Source organism: Pinus tabuliformis, chromosome 2_1 (genome assembly GCF_031772625.1).
Source record: "Pinus tabuliformis cultivar Carrire ecotype Pingquan chromosome 2_1, CPIR1, whole genome shotgun sequence".
Taxonomy (NCBI): domain Eukaryota; kingdom Viridiplantae; phylum Streptophyta; class Pinopsida; order Pinales; family Pinaceae; genus Pinus; species Pinus tabuliformis.
The window spans coordinates 439,124,507-439,146,591 of NC_142299.1; the positions used below are offsets into that span (position 1 = coordinate 439,124,507).

Below are 22,085 nucleotides of genomic sequence, written 5' to 3' on the forward strand. Positions count from 1 at the left end.
TTGCAGGAATTGACTTGAAGGAGGAGCTCATCCGGATCGGCAAGGACGGACTACAACAACAGCGTTTTGGAATAACGAAAGCCTAAACACTTGTAGTTTTCATGTTTTAAAAGGTATATTTAGAGAAAGATCACTCCATTTTGTCTTGTTTGTCGCTAGAGAGTTTAGACTCCTGGGAGGTCAGTTGTGTCCGCACAAACGACTTTTTCCGCCACGACAATTCTTATACAATTTTCACTATTGACCTCAACAACGCATATGTTCTCTAGGTTTACGAAGACCCAACCATCCTTCCCAATCAGATGTGTGATGGAAATAATAATCCCAACCACCGCAATAAACACCCTAATAGTAGCCATACTTGTCAAAAGTATTTTTGTAGGTTGCGTCTTTGTTTGAAGATGGAAGGACTGAAGCCAGAATAAAAGTACCACGCGAACCATTCTGTAGCACATCACATGAAGTTTAGCAAATATGGGCAAGCATTTACAGCGCAACTATTGTCCCTACTCCATAAACACCTGCGCGATTACTGTCGACACTCAACAATAACATCGTATTAATTATTTTTCTTTGTCATGTATTAATGTCAAATTCTATGTTGAGATAAATATAGATGTAAAAGTCATTTTGTAAGTGAGGGAAAGAGAGGTTGGTTAAGTTAGACACCTAGAGTCTGTGAGGAGAAAATCGTAGAGCAAATTTTGGTGGGTGCGTGAAGCAACAGTTACTGCGTTACACTGTGTGTTATTCTGCACCCCTTGTGAAGTGTAAATCACTGTAAACATTTGTTTTACTTGGTGAATGAGCCACAGTCTCATATAAATGTATTTTCATGAATTAGAATTTAATCTTAAATTTTTATTGTGTTGCTCCAAGCTTACTCTGTTTTACTCTATTTTTTTTGCATGAGTGAATTCTGTGTTTTTTAAGCCTCGAGATAGCTGCGTGAAATCCTTGTATAGCTATGCCAAAATCCTTAACGCATGTGAACTCTCCGCGAAACTACTTTCCTATGCTTCTTCTCCCTCTGTATCTCCACCTAAATCCTATTTTCTAACATGGTATCAGAACGGGTTAAACTCTGTTAATGTAAAAACAAGTGTTTTTAGGTTAAACTCTGTTAATGTAAAAACAAGAATTTTCGGGTTAAACTTTGTTAATGTAAAAACAAGTGTTTTTACTAGAAGTTAAAATTGTTTTGAGGGTAGATTGTTTTTAGCATATTTACGAGCAGGTAGAAAGTTTGTTTTCTTACACTTAGAAATGGAAGCATCAAGCAAAAGATTGACTAATCCTCAAATACCTCAGTTTAAAGGCAAAAATTATGATTATTGGGCTATTACAATGAAGGACAGGTTTCTTCTCAAGACATTTGGCATTTGGTGGAGAATGGTTTTCAAGAACCAGCAGATGCAACAACATACAATGTCCTGTCTCAAGAAAAAAGAGAGTTGTTAAGAGATAACAGGAAGAAGGATGCAAAAACCCTCTTCTACATTTTTCAAGAAATTCATGAAAGTGTTTTCCCAAGGGTTGCAGTAGCAATGAAGTCCAAGCAAGAATGGGACACACTCCAGACAACCCACCAAGGCATGGCAAAAGTCAAGACAACAAAGTTGCAAATGTTGAGAAGAGACTTTGAAATACTTTGTATGAAAGAGTTTGAGAATGTAGACTCGTTTTTTTCACATGTAATTGGGCTAGTTACTCAAATCAGGTCTCATGGTGAGACACTTGAGGAAAGAAGAATAGTTGAGAAAGTTTTCTAGCAAGATTTGAGAAGAGACAAATGATCTCTCACAGTTCTTAGTGGATGAGCTTAATGCATCACTGATTTCTCATGTACATAGACTAAATAGAGAAACAAGCTCCTCATTGGAGCATGCCTTCAAAACACAAGTATCATTTGGTCAAGTTCGAGGCAGAGGAAGATCATATGCTAGAGGAAGAGGAAGAATACCACATAAGTGGAAGAAGCAGCCCTTCAAGCTCAAAGGAAGAGGCAGCAATCAAAATCCAAGTCAAGGCCCAAGCCAAAATCAAGCACAAGGTCAGAGGTATGATTAATCTCAAGTTCAATGTCATTACTATAAGAAGTATGGACATTATGCAAATGAATGTAGAAAGAAGAAATATGACAAGCCAAGCATAAATTTCACAAAAGAAAGTCAGAACCATGATAACACGTTTTTAGCTTGTAATGTAGCACAAGAAAAACAAAGTGATATGATATATGGTATCAAGATTCAGGGTGTAGCAACCACATGTCAGGAAACATAGGAACATTTTCCAATCTAGATGAAAGTGTGAAATCTGAAGCGACATTACGGACTGATATCAAAGTCTTTGTTATGGGAAAAGGAAGCGTTAATATCCTAACAAAGAAGGGGGAGAATAAGTACATATCAGATGTTTACTTTGTCCCCGGTTTGAAGCATAACCTCATGAGCATTTGATAGCTCATACAAAAGGGCTACAATGTCTTTTTCAAAAATGATGTGTGCATAATTTTGGATAGACCTCCATTCAGACAGTTGATTGCAAAGGTTTAGATGACAAACAATAGAATGTTTCCCCTAAAAATAAGATCAGATGCAGAGAGAAGGTGCACAAGCACAACTCTCAATGAACCCACAAGAGGATGCAAGAAAAGATACGGATGTCATACAAGTAAACTTTCAATCAGAGGTCAAAGATGAAAATTGGTTATGGCATTTGATATTTGGAAATCTCAACTTTGGAGGTTTGAATTTTCTGCATAGGAAAGCATGGTGAAGGGACTACCACTCATAGAAAAACCGGATAGCCTATGTGAAGGACGTATCTTGGGCAAGCAACATAGAGAGACATTTCTAGTAGGAAAGTCAGTAAGGCAAAGGCACCTTTGGAGATTGTCCACTCAGATTTATGTGGACCAATGCAGACACCAACAATTGGTGGCAGCCACTATTTATTGACCTTCATAGATGACTACAAAAAGAAGACATGGGTCGAAGTGTTTGAGCACTTTCGCCAATACAAATCTCTTATTGAGAAGAAAAAGTGAACACTACATCAAAGTCCTTAGGACTGACAAAGGTGGAGAATAGAATACAATTCAAATGATTTCCTTCATTTTTGTAGGGAACATGGAATTCACAAGAAATTTACAACAAGGTATACACCTCACAAAATGGTGTGGCAGAAAGGAAGAATAGGACCATTATGGAAATGGCAAGGAGTATGTTGAAGGCAAAGCATTTTCCAAATGATTATTGGGCTGAAGCTGTCGCTTGTGCAACATATATCTTGAATAGATGTCCAACCAAAAGCGTCCAGAACATAGTTCCTGAAGAGGCATGGAGTGGAAGAAAGCATAGTGTCACTCACATGAGAGTTTTTAGATGTGTGGCGTATGCACATGTCCTGGATGAGTTGAGGAAGAAGTTGGAAAGAAAGGGGAGAAATGTATATTTGTTGGATACAGTGATGAATCCAAGGCATACAAACTCTACAATCCATTAACCAAGAAGGTCATAATCAGCAGAGATGTGCAGTTTATAGAAGAGGAAGCATGGGATGGAAGTTTAGAGAAGAAAGTCAATGTCAAAGCATGTATACCACATGAGGACAAAGAGGAATTAACAGCAACAAGTAATTCCTCAACATTGACTCCCTCTACTCCTATTCAAGCGCAACAAAGCAGGCAACAAGAAACACCATCAACGAATAATAGGACAATTTTGCGCAACTAAGCAAGTGCTTCTCCAAGCACGCAGCAAAGTGCAACACCAAGTGATATGTCAAGCCCATCTTCAGTAGGCGTAGACCAAAATTCAAAATTCAGAAATTTAAATGAAATTTATGAGAAAGATGAGGTTGATAGTAACACTGGTCTGAATTCCTTATTTGCCTTGTTTTGTCATGTAGATGACCCAATCCATTTTGAGGATAAAGTCAAAGAAGAAAAATGGGTTTCGACAATGGAGGAAGAAATAGAAGCAATAGAAAGGAATGACACATGGGAGTTAGTGAACCTTCCGAAAGGAAAACATGTCATTGGAGTGAAGTGGGTCTATAAGACCAAAAGCAACATTGAGGGATAGATTGAAAGCCACAAAGCAAGCCTAGTCATCAAATGATATAAGTAGTAGCATGGAAGATATTACGTGAAGAATTTTGTGCCAGTTGCAAGGATGGAGATAGTGCGGGCAGTTGTGACGATTGTAATGCAGCATAAGTGGAAAGTGTATCAAATGGACTTAAAATCAACATTCTTGAATGGAGTGTTGAAAGAGGAAGTGTATGTTGTGCAACCGCCTAGTTATGAGGTAGAAGGCCAAGAAGACAAAGTGTATCGGTTGAGGAAATCTCTTTATGGGTTGAAGCAAGCACCGCATGCATGGTATAGCATGATAGATTCCTACTTGTTGGACAATGGTTTCGACAAATGTGACAGTGAGCCTACTCTCTACATCAAAGAGAGTGATGGTAAGATTCTTATTGTTGTCTTATATGTAGATGATTTGATTTTTACAGGCAGTGATGATTTCCTCATCGCTGATTTCAAACAAGTCATGAAGAGTGAATTTGAAATGACTGACTTGGGACTGTTAAGATATTTTTTGGGCATAGAAGTGAAGCAAATAGAAAAATAACATTTTTATCTCTCAAGTGAAGTATGTGGCAGACATATTGGAGGGGTTTAAAATGTAGAACAGCAAGCCCACACCAACTCCAACTATCATGGGGTTGAAGTTGAGCAAAGAAGATTACAACGGCAATGCCAATCCAACATTATACAAAAGCATGACATGTAGCTTGATGTATTTGACTACCACTAGGCCGACTATAATGTATGTAGTAAGTTTGGTGTCGAGGTTAATGGAGACACCCAAGGAGACACATTGGCAAGCAGCAAAAAGGATTCTAGGGTATGTTAATGGGACAAAACAGTATGGCGTTTTGTACACAACAACAAGTGATTTCAGGTTGGTTGGTTACACTGACAGTGATTGGGCAAGAAGTGTCGATGACAGAAAGAGCACGTTAAGATATGTTTTCCATTTTGGTTCCGAAGCCATTTCATGGGCCTCCAAGAAGCGGCCAATAGTGTCATTGTCAACAACAGAAGTTGAATATGTCGCAGCAACAACAACAGTGTGTTAGGCAATTTGGATGAGGAGGATGTTGAGGGATCTTCATCATGACCAAGAGGGAACGACAACTATTTTCTGCAACAACACCTCAGCAATTGCATTTTTAAAGAATTTTTTCTTTCACAAGAGGACCAAACATATTGATGCTAAATATTATTTTATCGGAGATTTGATTAACAATGATGAAATTGTGTTGCAGCACTGCAGGTAACAGGAACAATTTGTTGATATCTTCACAAAGCCATTGGCACGTGAAAGTTTTGTTTATCTCGGAAATTGTTTGGGAATTTTCAATAGGGGCAATTGTGATTAAGGGGTACTGATTGAAATAATAGTCCCAACCACCACAATAAACACCCTGTAGCAACTATACTTGTTAGAAGTATTTTGCAGTTTGTGTCTTTATTTGAAGATGGAAGGGCTTAAGCCAAAATAGAAGTACCGTGCAAACCATTCCGTAGCACATCATAGAAGTTAAGGAATTTATTGAAGTTTATCAAATATGAGCAAGAATTTACCCCAACGGTTAGAATTTAATGAAGTTTGTGCTATGTGCAGAAGGTCAGATTGGTTGTGTTGTGTCAGTGCCACTTCCTTAATTGTATATGGGGAGTTGAATGAAGCAGATTGTAGTAGAATCTCATCACATGTTTACCCCAGCGGGTCAGTTAACATGGGTAAATGTGGGAGGAGGGTGTTACAACATCAATGCTTCTTCATGAGTCTGAGATAAGTATGAGATATCTATGCTCATATCTATTGTTATGAACTATAGATTGCATATTTGTGACATGTTTGACAAAATTCCTATCATGGATAGTAGGGTTCAATCAATTTCTTGTACCAATGATTGCATTAGTAGCCTTATTCCATTGCTATTTATCATTTCTGAAATTTGATGAAGTTCTGGGCAGTGGCCTAAGTCTTGGCCCTTCAAAAGTGGCACAATATTTGGGGTCACTGGCTGAGAATTGGTTGAAAAAGTCCACAATCGTTGGCATGCCTTGTTGTGGGAGTGACTAGAAGACCTCTGTCACATGCATGGCTTGTCATGGGAGCAGCTGGGGGTCCAGATCAGTGAAATGTCAAGTTATCTCAAGGCTTGGTCACCTAGAAGGGTTAGTTAGCTCCTGAAGGTTATGTAGCATGTGTGGAACATCATATTGGTTTGGTTTTATCGATTCCACTTCCTTAATTGTACATGGGGAGTTGAATCACATCATAGTAGCCTCTCATCACATGTTTACCCTAGCAGACTAGCTAACTTGGGTAAATGTGGGAGAAGGGTTTTACATTACCAATGCAATAATTAACTATCCAACTTATTGTTGGGTTGTGTTATATTCTTTCCATGACTAGCTCCCTTAGTTAACTAGGGGCTTATAGGGGGTTTGACGGGGTCGGGTAAGCCCCCTCTACAAGGTCTGGGGCAGCGCTTAGGGGAAATTTTTTTTGGACCTTATATTATGTGAGCGAACTTACCTATGGTTTTGTGCATGGTTTTCGCACATGGTTTTGGGCACGATGGTTTTCGGTCCATGGTATTGGATGCTTCGGCATGTATATATATGTATTGTAACATATGAAAAGAAAATAATGAAAAATAAATTTGCTAGTCCCGGTTTTGGGATCCAGAGGAAATCTCTGTGTATATGTGTTTTATGTGTTATGCTATCGCATTGTTTATTTTATGTGTTTTAGAATTCATATGTAGGTAATTTCTATATGGGGTTAAAACCTACATTTGTTATCATAGTTGTTTTGGCTTCAAGGGGACACCTTAGTTGTTGAGGGGTTCCCTCGGGCCTATGGTAGACCTTGTTAAGTGGGAGATCTGCAGGATCGATTCTGGTGGTGAAAGAAGATGGCAAGCAGTGGAAAGATAGAGATCAAGAAATTTAATGGTCATAGTTTTGAGTTATGGAAACTCAAGATGGAGGATCTATTGGTAGATAAAGATCAGTGGATCACGGTAGATATGGGTACTAAACCAACAAGAGTGTCTGATGAAGAATGGAAGAAGTTGGATCAGAAGGCAAAGAGCACAATACGATTGTGTGTCTCAAATTTAGTATTGCTGAATGTATCAAGGGAAACTACGACTAAGGCTTTGTGGGTCAAATAAGGGACTTTGTACCAATCTAAGTCTCTGGTGAATAAACTGTTCCTACCGAAAAAGCTGTATAACCTAAGGATAAAAGACAGAGACTTGGTGACAGAGCATCTGAATGCATTTAATACTGTGGTAAATCAGTTATTATATGTTGATATTAAAATTTCAGAGGAAGATAATTGCATCAGTTTGTCATGTTCTCTACTAGATTCGTGGGATAGTCTGGTTATTGCAATAGGTAGAAATGCAATTTTCTTGTAGTTTGATGAAATAATCTCATCCTTACTAATGGAGGAGATGAGATGGAAAAATATGGAGTGCTAGAATGGTGATGCCTTGTCTGTACGAGCACGGTTCCTAAACAGAAACAAAAATAAGTCATCGAGTGGGAGATCTAATTCTAAAGGGAGATCTAAGTCTCTAGCAAAACCTGTAAAGGTGGTGTGCTGGAAATGTGGAAAGGAAGGGCACTACAAGACGGAATGTAAATCTAAAGCTCCTGACAAAGGAAAGGGATCTAATGATGCTCCTCCTGTAGAGGCAAAAACCACCTCAAATGAAGGAGGGGATGCGTACTTGGCTTCTTCAAGTACACATGTAGATCATGAGGCATGGTTGATTGACTCAGGTTCATCCTTTCACTTCACTACCCATAGAGAATGGTTCTGCGAGTATGAAAAATATGATGGTGGTGATGTCTTCTTAGGGAATGATAGGAAGGCAAGGTAGCATTGTTGTTGATGGATGAAACAATTATGTGGTTCCTGAAAGTGGAGAAAAGACCATGCTATGGCATTAAAGGCTTGGAAATATTGGAGAGAAGGGCCTTCGAATACTTCATGGTAAAGGTATGATAGAAGGTATCACTAATATCTCTCTGGATTTTGATTTTTATGAAAATTGTGTATATGGGTAGCAGAATCGGGTGAGTTTCCCCTCTAGTGGTAAGAGGGCGAAACAAATATTAGAGCTTGTGCACAGATATGTGTTTGGACATGTGAAGGTTCCATCACTGGGTAAGTCTGTGTACTATGTATCATTTATAGATGACTTCTCAAGGAATACATGGATATATTTCCTTAAGAAGAAATATGAAGTCTTTGACAGGTTTAAAGAATTTAAGTCTCTGGTGGAAAACCAAACAGAGAAGAAGATAAAGGTGCTAATGACGGATAACGATGGAGAGTTTTGCAGCAAGGAATTTGAAGAATTCTGTAAGAAGTGTGGTATATCACGACAAAAGACTACTCCATACATATCTGAGCAAAATGGAGTTGTAGAAAGAATGAACAAGACGTTGATGGAAAGGGCAAGAAGAATGCTCAGTGGTGTTGGGTTAGGACGAGAATTATGGGCAGAGACAGTAGAGACTGCATGTTACCTGGTCAACGGATCACCTTCATTAGCGTTGGAGGATAAGACTCCACAAGAGGTATGGACTGGTAACAAACCCTCTCTTTCACATCTGAGGGTATTTGGATGTGATGCATATGTACATGTTCTAAAGGAGAAAAGAACAAATTTGGATAGTAAATATAAAAATTGCATATTTATTGGATATAAGGATGGTTTAAAGGGTTATAAGCTTTGGAACCCAATAACAAGGAAAGTTGTGTACAACCGAGATGTGGTGTTCAGAGAGGTGAAATATATTATTAAACATGAAGTGCCATCAAAGGTACCTGAGAAGATAGAGTTTGAGCTAAAGGAGAAAGAATCAGACTCTATAGCAGAAGAGGAATCAGAAGATGAAGAGCCACAAACTCCGGTTGTGAGAAGATCAATTCGAGAAATAAGGCAGCCAGAAAGGTATAGTCCATCTGCTTTTTGTTCAAAATTTTGTTTTATCTATTACTAATGATGATCCCAGAACTGTGAAGGAAGCAATAGATTCAGAGGATGGAAAACTCTGGAAAGAGACCATGGTTGATGAAATGGCATCTTTGCACAAGAATGAAGCATGGGATCTGGTGGAGTTGTCGGCTGGAAGGAAACCCATTGGTAGCAAATGGGTGTTCAAGAAGAAGACGAATGCAGAAGGAAAGGTGGAGAAATACAAAGTTCAGTTGGTAGCAAAAGGTTATTCCCAAGTGTCGGGAATTGATTTTGGTGATACATTTTCTCTTGTTGCTAAGGTAGGTTCTATTAGATTACTTTTATCTGTTGTTGCTGCTTTTGATTTTGAGGTAGAACGGGTGGATGTGAAGACAACATTTCTTCACGAGGATCTGGAAGAGGAGATCTACATGAAGCAACCTGAAGGCTTTGCGATGAAGGATAAGAAATAATTGGTATGCAAGTTAAAAAAGTCTTTGTATGGGTTAAAACAGTCACCAAGGATGTGGTATCAGAAATTTGATGCATTTATATGGGGACTTGGCTTCACCAGATGAAAAGCATATCACTGTGTATATTTTAAATTAATTGGTGACCGTGTTATTTATCTAGTCTTGTATGTGGATGATATGTTGTTGGTTGGAAATGAAAAAGAAATTATCCAGGATTTGAAGACCCAATTGTCCTCCAAATTCGACATGAAAGATCTTGGTGCTGCAAACTATATTTTGGGCATGGAAATTAAAAGAGATTGGGCAAAGAGGAAGCTCTGGTTAAACTAGAGGAAGTATGTTGAGACAATACTGCAGAGGTTTAATATGCAGGATAGTAAACTGGTGAAGGTTCCTATTCCTGTAGGTGTGAATTTATCTGCTGAACAGTGTCCCAAGACACAAGAAGAGGAAGATGACATGTCCCGTGTTCCATATGCAAGTGTAGTTGATAGCCTAATGTATGCAATGGTCTATGCTAGACCAGACATTGCACATGCAATGGGAGTATTGAGCAGGTTTATGTCAAAACCAAGGAAGGAGCATTGGACAACAGTGAAACAGGTTTTCAGGTATTTGTGTGGCACTAGTGATTATGATTTGTGCTACCAAGGAAGACCAAGATTGGACATAATATTGAATATTCATGGCTTTGTTAATGCAAACTGGGTTGGAGATGTGGATCAGAGAAGACCTACAAGTGGGTATGTGTTTAACCTATTTGGAGGTGCAGTCATTTGGATGAGTAAGAAACAATCTATAGTGGCACTATCAACTACGGAGGCAGAATACATGGAAGCCACTCATGCAAGCAAGGAAGCAGTATGGTTGTAGAGATTGTGTTCAAGTATGGGGTTAGTGCAAGGATCCTTAAGGATAGATTGTGACAGCCAAAGTGCAATTTTCTTGGCAAAGAACTCCGCTTACCATTCAAGGAAAAAGCACATTGATGTTCAGTATCACTTTGTGAGGGATATGATAGAAGACAAAAAGGTGTTGCTAGTAAAGGTGGACACTTTAAAAAATATTACAGATGCATCGACAAAATTTGTGAGCTCTGAGAAGTTCTCTTGGTGTAGAGAAACAATGGGAATTGCAGGGATGGATAAATGACTAAGCTCTCCCGTGGAAAGAAAACAACAAGTGGGAGAATGTTGGGTTGTGTTATATTCTTTCCACAACTAACTCCCCTAATTAACGGGGGGTTATGGGGGGGGAAGCCCCCCTATCCAAGAGGTTTTATGGGGGCGGGTAGCCCCCCTCTATGGGGTCTGGGGCAGCACCCTGAGGAAAATATTTTTGGGCCCTATATTAGATGAGCGAACCTACCTATGGTTTTGTGCATTGTTTTCGTACATGGTTTTGGTCGCGATGGTTTTCGGTCCATGGTATTGGATGCTTCAGCATGTATATATATGTATTGTAACATATAAAAGGAAAATAATGAAAAATCAATCTGGTAGTCCCGGTTTTGAGATCCATGGGAAAGTCTTTTTGTATATGTGTTTTATGTGTTATGCTCTCACATTGTTTATTTTTTGTTTTAGAATTCATGTGCGAGTAATTTTTGTTGGCATTATGATATAGGTATGACACAAGTGTTGTCATTAATGACAACTCTCTCAGATGGAAGATCATAGTATAGCCGGTAAACAACAAGAATCAAGAAAGTAAGGTATACGCAGGTTCACTATAGACCAAGCCGCGTGTACACATAGGTTCACTATAGACCAAGCCGCGTGTACACGCAAGTTAGCAAACCAAAAGGCGTGTATAACATACACACACTTTCACAGAAGGAAAGATACGTACATGTTGGAAAACTAAGTTTTGGTCCATGGTATTTTGGTATTGGTCTGTGGTATTGACCCCAGGTCCAAGGTATTGGTCCTACGTGGTTTTGGACCATGGTATTGAGAGAGGCCTAAACTTATATAAGGAGAAGAAGATCATTAGGCCATAGTGCAAGCATGCAAGTGATGAATATTTGATGAAGGGTGAGATCTAGTATGCAAGTTATGGGTATGTGATGCTTTGCTAAGGATGCACCTATGTGGCAAATGAAGGTTGATGAACTGGGACTATGAAGACTAAAATGCATTATCATTATATGGTATGATCATGAATAGATTTGAATACTGACGCATGTCTTATCCTTTATATCTTATGGTCTGGGTATATCTGAAGTTGAAAATTGCAGCAAAGGTATAAGTAATTATTTTCAGATCTGTACGCAGGTTCCCTTTGGTGGAAGAGCGTATACATGCTGGTTCGACACAGCGAAGTAGCGTATACATTATGACATTTGATATTTGAGGTTGTTGTTGGTTCTAGTGGTTGTTGCAGAGTTCTGGGTTTTGCTCTATGTTCTGGGGACTGTGTTTTGATGACAGGGTTTCAGTGATTCAATTGTTGGGTGATTCAGAGATTGATGATGCAGATATAGTTGATGGTTGTATTGCAGTGGTGATTGTGTTGTATTGATGGATGCAATATGAAAATTCATGAAACGTGGTCCTTGGAAGAAAAGAGATGGTTGTAGCCTTCCTTAGGCCGTGCCTACATACTAGTAAATATATATTGGCTAGTACGAGAGCTAGGGGGTTGTAGCTCCCTTCTAGTAGAAGCTAGAGAACAAGAGAAGGTTGTAGCCTTTTGCAGGTGGGTGCCTGCGTACTGGTATGAGTCTGCACTAGTACAATATTGTAAACAGGTTTTTCTTATCTTAAAGAAAACAACAGCAGGTGGTTTTTGTCCCGCATTGGGTTTCCACCTTATATCATGGTGTTCATGTGTGCTTCTTATGTGTGATGATCTATTCTGTTTTATTGCACATGTTTACTGTTTATATGGTTAATAATGTTCTGATGCACTCATATGATGAATTAACTGAATCATAAGTTTGATGGATATATGCTAGTTGCATTAAACACAGTTGCGTATACACGCGGGTTGCCTTAACTGAAGTAGCGTATATGAATTTGATAATGGAAATGAAAAGGTTATTGATTTGTTAATACTGATTCACCCCCGCTGCCCACGCCCCCCCGTCCCCCGCACTTCTCAGTAATATTTCTAACATTTTTGTATGGGGTTAAAACATACACTTATGATAAAGAGTTGTATGCCTTGGTACAAAGCATGAAGAAATGGAAGCATTATTTGATGGGTAAGGAAACAACTATTCATACTGACCATAAACCTATGCAATATTTACAATTTCAAACCAAACTACAACAAGCTAGACATTTCAAGTGGACTGTGGATGGGATTTATACAACAACTCCATTTGGTAATTAGGTACAAGAAAGGTATATACAACAAAGTTTTTGATATGTTGTCAGGCCCTAATTTTAATGGATCTATCATTCTTAAGCATAACTCAATCATGCATGAAATTTATATTGAACAATATGCTCAAGATGATGATTTTAAATATGTTTATGCAACTTTGATTTAAGGCAATCATGTTAAAGAGTTGGATTATCATGTTCATAACAAGTTGTATCATCTTGGCAATTCATGTGTTCCACAAGGTGAAAGAGTCAACATCATAAGGGAAGCTCATACTTCTCTTATTATTGGTCACCTTGGTGTAGGAAAAACAGTTTGACAATTACAGAGAAATTGTTATTGGCCTCACATGAATGAAAGTCTTTCAAGATATGTAAGAGGAGGTTCTATGTGTGCTAATAGAAAGCCTAGCAATAGGAAATTGGGTTTTTATACTCCACTTTCTTTCTCGTCCTTTGGAAAGTATTTCTATGGATTTTGTAGGACTACCAATGTCAAAGAAAGGTCATGATTATTTGTATGTTGTTGTGGATCATTTCAGCAAAATGTGTGTGTTGATGCCATGTAAGGAATATGTTACAACTAAAAAAACCACAAAGATGTTCTTCCAAAATGTATGGGTACACTTTGGGTTTCCCACTTCTATTATTTATGATCAAGATTCTCAAATTTTCAGGAAATTTTGATCAAGTTTATGCGAACTGATGGACACCAAGTTGAAAAAGAGCATAAAATTTCATCCAAAAATCAATGAGCAATCAGATGTAGTGAATAGAACAATATTACATATCCTTCATGGATACTGCAACAAACATCTTAAGCTTTGAGATGAAAACTTACATTACATTTAACATGCCTACAATAGAGCTAAGCATTCTTCAACTAAGACATCTCCATTCGAAGCAAGTTTGGGATATTTACCAAATCTCCCTTAGATTTTATCTTTGGGAAAGATGTTGCAGTGACAAGCAAAGCGCTTCATTAAACAAATTCATTTGGTGCATCTAATGGTACAAAAACTGTTGGAGAAGAGTCAAGCCAAGTACAAGGCGAGACATGACAAGCATCATGTTGACCACATCTTCTAGGTGGGAGATCAAGTTTGGCTATATATCAGCAAGGAAAGATTTCAAGGTGAAGGTAAAAAGCTCAAGGCAATCAAATATGGTCTTTTTACAATCTTAGAGAAGATTGGTAATAATGCTTTTCAATTAGATTTTTCACCATACATGAAAATTTATGTCGTCGTGAATGTGGAAAAATTGAGATTATATGAGACTCCTATGATTGAATATCAAGGAGAGAATGTTTAGATTCCATCCATATAAGAATTTTCTCCTGAGTACATAGAATAATTGTAGCAATATACTATTCTTGACAAGAGGATAAGAACTTCACGCAGAGGCAACATGGAGTATCTTCGTATGGGGCTCAAAGGAACTAATCCAAGTAAATTCAATTGGATTGAGATAAGAAAAGTGAGGGAGTTTTACTTCACTTACTTGTTGAATGAAACAAGACTTTTGGTGGTTCAAAAGCTTCTAGTGGGGAGGAATGATCTAGGGGATCAGAAAAATTCTCAAAAATGGAAGTACTCAAAATCACTCAAAACAAATGCCAAATCATAGTGTTTGTTGTCTTGTCTCTAACATCGCTTGAATCGCCTCAATCTGAAGTCGTATGAGAAAGTTATGATGTCTAGAAGTTTTTTCCAAATAACTAAAAAGTAAAATAATAGAGTTGACTAGGTTTCTGACTCGGCAATCCATATGATGATGTCATCAACTGATTATGTATGGTACGATTTTAGACTGGCCAATCCCATGTTGACATGTGGAAAGGTCATACAAGTTGGGTTGGTGAGATTTTATTGGTTGGTGTGTTTTGTTTATGACCAATCATAGGCCACCACATGGCAGATTCTTATTCGAAATTATTTTTTCAACAGGGCCAAAGGGCCTCGATAGGGTTCAACCCCTAGACCTTTGGCAAGCCATCACAACACCTTACTAGCACACCAATGCAATGGTTCTTAACATAACATTGTGGGCATTTTTATTTCAAACCGAGTAATGGCACATTTAGGGAAGAGGGGTCGAGTAGTTATACCTAGCCCCTAGTCTTATATGCCACCACACAACCAGTTGGGAGGAGCCGAAGGTAGAGGGGTAGGGACTAGGCCCAAACCCTGGTTCTATGTAGTGCCCACAGGGGGCTACAACAGAGGGGCTGGGAGGATAAGCATCGGTCCTCAGTCACAAACCAACCCCATAACCAACGGTTGGAGCAACATAACTAAACTGGTGGGGACATGTGGTTAGCCTGATCCCTTACCATATGGGCCATATGACCGCTTATTGGGGCTGGAAATTGGGTGCTTAAGGGGTTATTAACGGAGTTAAAGAGGTGACATTTTATGCATTTTTTGACAGGAATCCCATCAGTGCTAGGCAAATTTGTCTTTTGGTAGGCAGGGAAAAGGCAGAATACATAGAATGGTTAGCCATTTTTGCAGAATTGCAGAACATATAACAAATCTTGGTTTCAGCAAGCATATCTTGCTCATTTTTAAGCTTTTTCAGCTTAAGAAGAGCCTAGATAGGGGTTTTTGAGCATTCTAAATCCATTGGCAACACTATTTTTCTATTTGAGCACTATAAATTGATATAATTTCAGATTTGAGCATATAATTGAAGAGGCCCAACATTGGAAGCTAGACCCAGAGACGTAGCCCAGAAAGGGTCAACTCCAGTATCAAATTGTTGTGTTGTGTTTCTTTTATGGTTCATTTTTCTTTGTTTTATTTCTACAAACTAAGCTAAAAGCACTAAGTTTATGTGCTTTTGCAACTTGATCCATCTCCCACAATACATAGACTTGTAATTTTTGTTTAAGAAACCTTCAAGTTTTTAATTTCAGATCAACTGGTCATTATATGAGTTAGCGAGAGTGTTTTGGTTGTTGCATGGTATCACTATGTAACAACATATGAATTACAAGTACTTTGAGGACTCCACTCTCTTCGATCTAAATTTCTTGTATGTAACATCACATTCTGAATGAACAGAAAATATTCGAAATCTATTTTGATTTCTCATGTGTAGGCTTAAATCACTCTCTATTATGCTTTGTGATTTAGTCATTTGAATTAATTTAATACAGTATCCAAAACCAAATGGTTGGGGTTATGCACTCTATAATAACAATTATGGTTTTGTAATTCATGTTTGGTTGCTGCAAGACCTTGGATTGTGTCACATCACATAGTATTCTAAGAATGGAAACTTTCCAGGCATAAATACTAGATTAGTTATATAAAATTTTCAAAGAAATATCAACATTAGTGACATGTTTCGTATGATGTGTTTAACCTTCAAATGTATAGGAACTTCCTCTCGAAGCTAAAAATCACATACTTTTCATTTTCACTTCCTCTCACCTTGTATCTGATGAGGTGGAAATTGATAGTGAACTACCAGTTTCAAATTCATATTAAGTGAGTTTGAGCCATAGTCAAAACCAAAGCTAGTACTCGAAGCCTAGAGCTAGAGTCAACCAAAATCAAAGTCTAAGATGTAACCAGAGACAAACTCATGTTCCATGAACAAAATTTGGTTTATGGTCATCCCAAAACCAACAGTTGGTTTGTGGTCCTCCTTAAACCACCACTTAGTAGAAGACTTATTGCTTTTGCTATATAACTTGTAGTCATCTTCAAACCACCATTTCAATAGTTTGTGGTTATCTTTAAACCATTATAAAAATCACTTCCATTTAGTAGAAGACATAAACTTCTAGCAAGATTAGGAATTGCTCTAGGAATTGAATCAAGCCAAGTTCTATAGTTGGTGACTAACCTTAAACTACTATTGATAGAAGACTTTGGCTTGTACTACCTTTTTGATTTTTGATCTTCTTTAAACCACCACTAGTAGAGGACTGCGATTTGTTCTACCCCATTTGATTTGTGGTCTTCCTTAAACAACTACATTTATAGATCACATCTAGCCATTAGTTGTTATTTACCTTCATATTCCAGCTCTCTTCTTGGACTCAAATACACCCTTTGGGTTAAGGTAGGACTAGGGTAGGGGTGAATGTTGGAAACATAATCCATAGGGAATTATGTAAATTGTAATATTCACTTGCATGGAAATTGAAAAGCCACAAGTGAACATCAAGAGTCATGAGAATTCGAAGAGACCTCTTCAGATATGAAACCAAGAGTCATAATCTTACGTATTTATGTGTATCACATGACTAATATTTTAATTTCATGTTTATCTAAACTTTCAAAAGGGCCAAATGAAAGCATGAGAATAGAACCATCAATTATCTTTGGTCCACACAATGCTGGATAGTTCTAATGGAAATAAATTCATAACCTTGACAGATCAAATCAATGAGAAAAGACAAAAATCATACCCCTCCTCAAATGTGATGATAAAGGGAGGGAGATGGTTACATGGAAATTTCAATGTATTCATTGTTATTATAGTGAAGATATACTAAATTGATTTAAATTTTATCATTATTTTTAAAATTGTATATACTCCCTCGATGGGGTGTAAATGCAGATGGAATGAGGGCCTTGGAGGCTACACCCACCACCCTGAGTACACACTAAGCATTTAAAGAGGGAGGACAAAGTTTTCCCTTGCATGCAGTATCACAGTTGGTGGTGGTTTTATTTAAGGTCTTTGATGGGCGGTGAGACATTATATGGTGAGTAGAGAGGAATCAAGGTAAGGTCCTTGGCCTCCTGGTGTAGTTCCTTTGTTCATTTTGAGTGTGTGAGAATCTTAGTGTTATGGGTTGTAGTGGGTTTCAAAGGTTGGAAAGGAGGTCATGTTGGCCAATGTAAATGTCATTTGAATGCTTGGTGTTCCCTAGATGCCTAGTCTTGTTCATGGAAGCTGGGAGATTACTTTCTAGAAGAGTTATTGGGGGCTTCTAGTCTCAAGTGCAACGTGGAATCTAAGGTTATTTATTTTCTATTCTTGGTTTCCTTATTTAGGTTTTTCATCGGGTCTAGGTATGTGTGTCTAGGGGACAAATCTTTGTGTATGTATTTTCATCTTTGGTCTAGGGATTCTATCTGGAGAAATTTATTAGTTTGGCGTTGGGTTTTGTTTTGACATGTGCATTTATGGCTTAAGTTGGGGCTTGTGAGTCCTATTCAAAGTGAATTACGAGTTTTCTGAAATGTTGGGTCATTTGCATAGAAGGATGAGCGTTGGTTGTTGAATTCATTGTCTAGTTGCACACTCTTGGTTTTTGAAGTCATTTGGTATTGGTATTGTCTTTCTCTTGTTCAATGGTTAATGGGAAAATGGTCTTGGTCGAGGAAGTTTCATCCCTTGTCTCAATTAGTGGGTATTTTGTAAAGTTTGGGTCACATGTCTGGAGCTTTTGTGATGATTTGGTCTACTGGTATCATGGTCTTGTAGGAGGTGGGACACATCCATTCTCTTTTTTTTTGCAGGTAGATGCATTCATAGCAGTTGCAATAAGTGTGCCCCCCGAGTCTCAGCTATGTCGCAAAGATAGAGAATGAGGTGAAAAATGGGGGAAGGTGGAAGAGCTCAGCTAGGGAAATGAGGCGTGAGACTTTGTGCCCATGACTTGGCTACCACATATTTCAATTTTGTTTCACCAAATACTTGGAAGGAAATTTGTAATCTTGAGACCCAAGCGGGGGGGGGAAGACAATACTTTTCAGATTCTGAGCTTTTGGAGGACATGTTGGCTTGGGTTCCTAAACCTGGGCATACTAGGGGAAGGAGGAAGAAATAACTAAACTATGTGGATCTTCGTTGGCAAATGAAGACCTTTTTGGGCCTGGTCTTGAAGGATAAGCAAGTGGAGAAGTACAATGCTTTTGCATCCCTAGAAGACATCGAGAGGCTGCTCAGGAATCAATTGTTTTTCTTGGATAGGATTGACTCCCACCTGGCGCATGTGGAGAACCATATTTCTGTGATTTAGATGGTGGGGACCTAATGGATCCTCCTAGTTGTAGTGCAAGGACTTCAACAAATATTTCATCCTCAGATATTGATCATTGAGCATAAATGGTAGGTAGTGCATTAAGTTGGTCTTCTCATAGTTATTGGTCTGTTTATGTAGGGCAATTGTTATCTCTTTTGGTCTCCTTTTTGTGTCGGCATAGGCCAGTCGCAACGTCATGATCTTCGTGGTGGTTCTCAACTCGTTTTGAAAAGAACTTGTTATTTCTTTTGAAATCTTTTTTTATGGAAATGGTTGGATGCGACAATTTAGTCTCAATTTAGTTGTTTATGTATTGGTCATAGTAATTTTTCAAGGTCTCTTATGTTGGAATTCTGGTGGGATATTTTGTTGTTTGAAATTTGTAGGCGACATTTATACTTGGGTAGTCTATTTGTTATTTATGTATGGGATAGTTGGGTAGCAAGACAGTCCAATTCTAGCTTTGGCCTCAATGTAACCTGGTTATGGGAGTCTTTTGGTCCTTTGGTCATCAATGGCAACAAGATGAGGAGAGGTTTTATCCTCCATGGTCACTTTTCAAATCCATGTAAATTTGTTTTCTACGTAATATCATAACATTAATTCACACACACACACACACACACATATGAACTTCTTGAAAAGGAGAAGGAAAGAGTTTAAATTAATCTTAACAAAATTAATATAATCAATTCAACCTTGAAAATTCATTGTGTCTAGTTCAAATGGTTGAAAGGATAAATTGTTACAATCTCTATCCAAGCTCATATCTTATTTATGACATGATTAATCTTCTTGATGACCTCATAAATTAAGAATGTAAAAGATTGAGAATTACAAACATTAAAAGAAAAAGAATGATTGGAATTGCAAATATCAATTTTTGAGATACCTTGTAGCTGGAAGGATAAATTATTATGATCTTTATCCGAGTTGAATCTTATTTATGACATAATTACTCTTCATGATGACCTTGTAAATTAATAATTTAAAAGATTAAGAATTAAAAATATTAATAGAAAATGAATTATTGGAATTGCATATATTCATTGTGGAGATACCTTATTAGGCTCACTTGCAAATTTCACCAAAAATTATATAATGAGATGTTAATAATAATTGGTTGGAAAAACTAAAATTTTAAATATTCATTAAATTAAATATTTAATTTTTAATTTATCCTTTTGTAAATGATTAAATTCTAATATTCATATATGTATAATATTATTTTAATTCTTCATATTTTTAAACATTTCTTTTATTTCTCATTTTAAATTCATTTGTTCTTTCTTCTTCTTCTTCTTATCTAATTTTAAGGTCACCAGTAAGCCACATACTAAATTGGTGTATGAGACCCCTTGTTTGGCCACCTCAATGCAACCATTTGATTGTTAAGTCTACGAAGGCATACATACTCTTGCGACCTCTTAGGAGGAAACATACATACTTTTGATACAAAAAGGTTAGATGTCAATGTTATCAATGTTATTTGTAGAAATTGAATTTATGTGAGAAGAATAACAATCATTCCTCACAATCACTTGATAAAAACGAGTATATTAGATAGATTTGCATTCCTTAAAAATAAAAATAAAATAACCAGCATAAATCCATCTTAAGTACGGATCTAACATGAGCCGAGAGGGATCAAATTTCTTCACGAGTGAACTTTTTTATAGTGCAAAATACATTATGTTGTTTTTCATTGTAGTTTTGAATGCTAAATAAAGTATCTATAGGAGAAACTAAAAATTCTAACCATAAAACTTAATTTCTTTCCTATACATAGATACCACATAAATTAGTTAGCATAGATCTTCAAATAGTTTATTTAAATCTCTTGTTAAAATATTTTTGAAAAATATAAGATTTAAACATCTCATTCACACATTTTTTTTTTACTTCTAATTACTTTACAACGTATTCATTTTTTTTAATTATAGCCAACATTATTTTTCTATTTAGAACATAATTTTTATTTTAACTAGGCATGGAGGGACAAACTTACACATCCCCTCATACTAGGTTGTAGAATGAGCCTCGCAGCTCAAAAATAACTTAATTTAAACCATATTAGTTGGTTCCAAAGGTCGACCAAATCCTAACAATGTGATTAATCCCAAAAACTAATATCTACATTATGGATCAGGAAAGTCTTAGATCTAACTTAATTTAAACTTGTTATGATTTAAATATTTTTTAGTTGTTTTTATTCAAAATTCAATTAATTTTTTTTTAATTTTGTTGAAATTGTAAAATTATTGATTGAAATTATATAATTTAAAATAGAATTTTTTTTCTAAAATATTCCATGTATTAATACTTTCATAAATACAATTTCATTTTAACTATATAAAAAAAAATATATAATCATAATTCTTTGAAAAAAAATCCAAATCATATAATAATCAAATTTTCTCTGATCATAATTCCTAAAAAAAAAAAAAAAACCAAATCATATAATAATCAAATTTTCTCTAACCATATTCCCACAAAAAACAAATCTTATAAAAATCCAAATCATATAACAAATTTTTTATTTTTATTTTAAAATCTAAATTATATAATATATATTTTCTTTTTATTGTGTAAAAATTCAAAAAAAAAAATATAACAACTTTTCATTTAATTATTTACCTTTTTCAAACCAACCTAAAACTTTTTATTTAAGCCAATCTTTATATTCTTGTTAAAAAACCTTTAAAAAATCTTAAAGTCCTAAAATTTCATTAATATAATTTTTTTAAATATATTTTATATTCATATGATAAGAAACAATAAAAAAAGACAGATCTTTACACCTCTGGAACCAACATGAAACATCATACAAATTCATAACTGTACAAAATTTCGCTAATATAATATTTTCAAATGCATTTTATATTCATATGACCATAAATAATTAAAAAAAAAAAAAAACCATACAAACATAGGTAAGACTGCCAAACATTATGACCCAAGACTACCAAACATTATCACCCAATGAGAAAAACCGGGCGTGCCGCTGATTGACTTAATACCACAACAGTGCCGTATGCCCAACTGTAGACAGCATCTGTGAATTGCAACACTCTTCGAAAATGCTCAACGTTGGAGTCCCATAAAGTTTCCAACCTAGCGTGGGAGACTCTGCATAGTAAAGACTTTGGAAACCCGTCAAGTTCCCAACTGACTCTGAGAGCTTTGGATAGTCTGCACAGTGGAGAATATACCCAAGTT

General features: G+C 36.7%; 1 protein-coding gene across 1 annotated transcript in view; it reads right to left on the bottom strand.

Annotated features, from left to right (window-relative positions):
• LOC149200804 (disease resistance protein Roq1-like) overlaps positions 1-22,085 on the bottom strand; it is a 28,917-nt gene that overhangs the window by 3,286 nt on the left and 3,546 nt on the right. The gene's annotated exons all lie outside the window — the stretch shown is intronic.